The 4244-nt window shown below is 41.9% G+C and overlaps 1 protein-coding gene across 2 annotated transcripts in view; it reads right to left on the reverse strand.

The window, feature by feature from the left end:
- The window catches only part of LOC118411568 (diencephalon/mesencephalon homeobox protein 1-like), a 41070-nt gene extending 38589 nt beyond the window's left edge, over window positions 1-2481 (reverse strand). Inside the window, exon 1 of one of the 2 annotated variants that reach the window (XM_035813936.1) lies at window positions 2132-2481. The gene's annotated coding sequence lies outside the window, so the exon portion shown is untranslated. The remainder of the gene's footprint in view (window positions 1-2131) is intronic. The other variant, XM_035813933.1, reaches the window with a different exon arrangement.
- Between the last annotated feature and the right edge of the window lie 1763 nt (window positions 2482-4244).

A 4244-nucleotide genomic window follows, 5' to 3' on the forward strand; every position in this document is an offset into this window, starting at 1 on the left:
CACATATTGATATTTATTAAAAATTTGATTATATTGTATATTAAACGCTTGAAAGCGACACACCGTGTAAAATACATATTCTCAAATCAAGTTTATAAATCTTGACTTTAGACTGAGACTGACCACCTCTATACTGACCTATCCACTTGCTTAGTGTGCACAGATTAAGAGTAGCTCTTCCACTCTTTTGTGCCAGGTCATTTAACCAGCACAGTGTCTAACTGTAACACACATGTGTGTATGAAACACCTAAGGAAGTCTCACTTTTCGTCAGCAGGATATTGTATGTTGTGGTAAAATCTAAAGAGAGGGGATAACAACATCCTGGGCTCCTTGTTATTTGTATTTGTTTCAGGGATCCAAGTTGGTGTGTGTGTGCGCGTTTCTTTTTGCCCCGCTTATGGATCCACACTGACATAAAAAGATATTCTTTTTAACGTCTGATATAGTATGTTAGTTTATAGACCAACAGAAGGTGTGTTGTGTGCGAGTTTTACAAGTAACGTGAGGAAAGATGGCAGTAAAGGTGTACCGTAGCAATAGCCCACAGGGTATGCACCAATGACTGTAGCACCAATGACTAGTATAGCCCCAAAACATAGTTTTGTGAATGTATGAAGCTAAAAATAGGGAGCCACACAGTTTTACATACTAATAGTTTTCATACAAATCAGCCTTCCTTGGTGAGATATCATATTAATCACTAGGATCAGTAAACGGATATCCAAAATGATACTTATTGCATGAAAATAAAATCTTCTCAGGTTTTCATACGTTGAAAAATATAAGAGAAATATCTTAACTGAGGACAGATTAAAAGTATTGCTATTGGCAGAGGAATATAGTTACAGTCATTGGAACGTTGGAGTTGGGCTTTACTTTATATAAAGAAAAGTAGTGTGTACAGTTTTTGTTGAACGTCTGCACTTTTATCAAACTAAATAGACTCTCCATTATGGTCAGGAATTAATAGGTTAAAAATATTACATTGTATCATGATATATGTAAATAGTGTAGTCCAATTCTAGTCCAATATCAGAGCGTTTTCAGCTGTAGAGGGGATACTTTGACAAGTGGTATACTCTTTGAGGAGCCGACGAGAATGGAGATGGAAACTGCGGGTTCTCAAATGGTGAATTAGAAATAGTTTGATCCTCTTTGTATTATTTTTATGTACTGTACAAGAAGAAAACAAAATGTGCAAAGAATCCATTTCCGTACCGTCATAACTACCAGAGCATTCCTTGTTCAGACTTGTTGACAAAACCACATTCAAATGTCGTCATTTTCAACTCATAACTCTTGTATTTCAACGTCATTGTACAATCTCACAGTGTTCTATGTTGCGTTGAAATACCATCAGCAATATACAGACTTACAAGCATAACTGAAAGGTATAGTTTAATACCTGTATCTAATGGGAGGTTGTTATCTTCTAGCTGTATCAGAGTTTTAACTGGCTATACATATTGTACAGGGGCATTTTCTTCAAAACGTATATCACTGATCTGTCCTATACGTGAATTTTTGCATATCCACATGGGCATTTTTGAATGACCGTGATGTTTATATACACCTATGCCTGTCCGAGACAGTGTTGGCATTTGTTCAGAGTTTTATCTCTTGGTGTTTGATCAGAATACCTACGAGGTGGGGTGTTTTACACAGTTCTTCCTATACATTCTGGTTCTCTGATTTAGAATTATTGAAAGTTTCCTACACTATAAACGTTTTTGGGCCCAAAATCAAGAGACAGGAAGTAACTACCACACGACAAACTAGCCGCCATATTTTACCGTCTTAATTATGAAAACTTGTGTCAATCAAGATTTTTCCTTCCAGTTGTCAGTGCTTCAAATGTCTGCCCTACCCTCATGCGACAGATATTTGCATTTCTAGGGATGAGACGGCCGATCGTTGGGACCTACCCTTGGCCTCTAGTAGCTCGGCCTCTGAAACCAGACATGTGTGTCTCTACAAAATACCCTCGTAAAAATTAACCGCGCTTTAAATAGGAACACCGGTCCACAGTAGCTGTATACTTGGGATTTTACTTGATACACTTCCGATATGCAGATATACATGTCGTAGCGGATTGCTGTAAATATTCCTGAGTGAAGTGAAGACCTACCGGCATCGGCGGGAAGCACCGTGGTGCCCGACAAACGACGTCGGCGTGGACGGGGCGTTAAGCCGACGGCGCTTCTAGGCTAGTCCGCTGGCTGTGGTCGGGGTGGCGATGTTACGATGGTGCTGGTTGGTTCGCATGTACGTTTCGTCACGTCGCTTGCCGGGCGGCTTGGGTCATACAGTCCGCCGGACTGTGTACATTAGACGTTGTTTAGGGTTTGCGCTGCCAGATTTTGGCGACTTACGCGCCAATCATACGATTGGAGGGGTGGGGCTTTGTAATGAAATTACCTCCTTCTGGTGATTGCAGCTGTCAGAATGATTAAGCTACTTTTAATTGGGGGGCTGAGGGATAACGAGGCAGGCGTTGACTTAGGCACTGCCCGATGCATAGCAGAGTCCCACTATCTGTCAATCACTCCGCGCATGAATAGGCATGACTGAAATTTCATCCCTGCCAAATACTGATAGGTCAATGGTCTGACTTTGGGTCTGGAGAAAAGAACCCTTTTCACAGAAGCTTTTGATCTTTACATAAGTCGCTTAACGCTGAGCTCAACTTGCCTGGATACTGGAATTTGATGAAGAATCTCCTGACAGAGGAAAACGGGACATATCTACTACTACTAGTCTAGCTGCGGTTGAAACTGCGTGGATCTGTACATGTTTGTATTTGTGTCTTTGTGACTAGGTGTGTTTATACCGGTTAGACCGAGTGTCCTTTCCACAGCGACAGTCTAGCCATCGACCCAAGCTTCAGACATTGACAACCTTAATAATAATTTTAGTTGGCATTTTTGGGAGAAATAAAAGTACTACCATTCCCTTTTAAAGCGACGCCCCCCCCCCCCCCTCCACTGCCTAGAAATATTGCGGTGCATGTAAGCGTTACAAGTCAAGGTCACATATATGTATACGATCCCGCGGTCGGTCTGCAGAGACAAAACAATAAAGGCGGACAGGAGACAGTATTGGACACGACGTTTAGTTGACCCCTCGGCGGCTGAAATCCGGCTCAACGTGGCCAGGGGTCATCGCCCCCGGTCCCTCCCCCCGACCTGTGGAGCGGAAAGAATTCGGCCCGGGCTCCCGGCCGCCCTCACGCCGCATGATATCAGATTTTACCCTCCAGAAGAGACAAAAGAAAACACAGCGAAAAGAACTGATACACACGGGGAATGCTTTGGGCGACGTTTTATAATGTCGAACCCGGGGCTACCAGTTGTGTTGTCGCTCGGTACCCGGTGCATTCACTTTTGCGCTCGGTTAGATTCAGCGACGTGTGGTTATGAATACACAACCGTGCAGGTGGCAAAAGCCCCTCCAAGAATTTTTTTCTCGTGTATTTTAGTGGATTCAGAAGGCTTTATAAATTTCAAATGAATCATAGAAAATGTTTATGCATATATAAGCGAGTAGAGTTAACGGGAAAAATATGTTTTCTTTTTTTCTGTTATTGCGAAAATACTATGGACAGAGTTGAGTTTAGCTTAGCTTTGTAGCTTTGAGAGCCTCATCTTGATGCTGTTAGCTGTCATCATAGTCAAAACAGCCAAGCTCCGCTAGTCCTCTACAGATGGATCCCAGCAATGAGGGATCTCAGTTTAACAGTAACACCGCTTCTCCCACAGGGAATATTGTAATTCTTTCTCCTTCTGCTAGAATAACCACGGGCTTTTTCGTCCTGATTTTTGATCCCACCGACTCAAAACTACACAAAGGCGGCGGTTTCGTGTGCGCCCACGGGGCGACTTATGATTGACTTAGATCAGTCTTAGAAAGCGTTAAGTTGCGACTTAACGGGTCTTTCTTCACACTTTCTTCAACACCTAAAGCTCAAATTTCTCTTTAGTGTTACTCTAAAAATGAAAATATATCTGCTCAATCGCTGTCATCGTCTTTACACACGTTTCAGGTTAGAGACAACCTGTGCTGTAATATTGCCGAATTATTCAAAAGAAAAACAAACAAAAAAGTATCCAAGTGCTTAGAAGATAATTAACACGGAAATTGGGCACAAATAAATACAGAAACAGGAGAGGAAAATGGACATACATGTTCTAGACTAAAACTACAGTAAAATAACGTATAACTTATGATGTGATGCGGTATAC

Source organism: Branchiostoma floridae, chromosome 3 (assembly GCF_000003815.2).
Source record: "Branchiostoma floridae strain S238N-H82 chromosome 3, Bfl_VNyyK, whole genome shotgun sequence".
NCBI lineage: Eukaryota > Metazoa > Chordata > Leptocardii > Amphioxiformes > Branchiostomatidae > Branchiostoma > Branchiostoma floridae.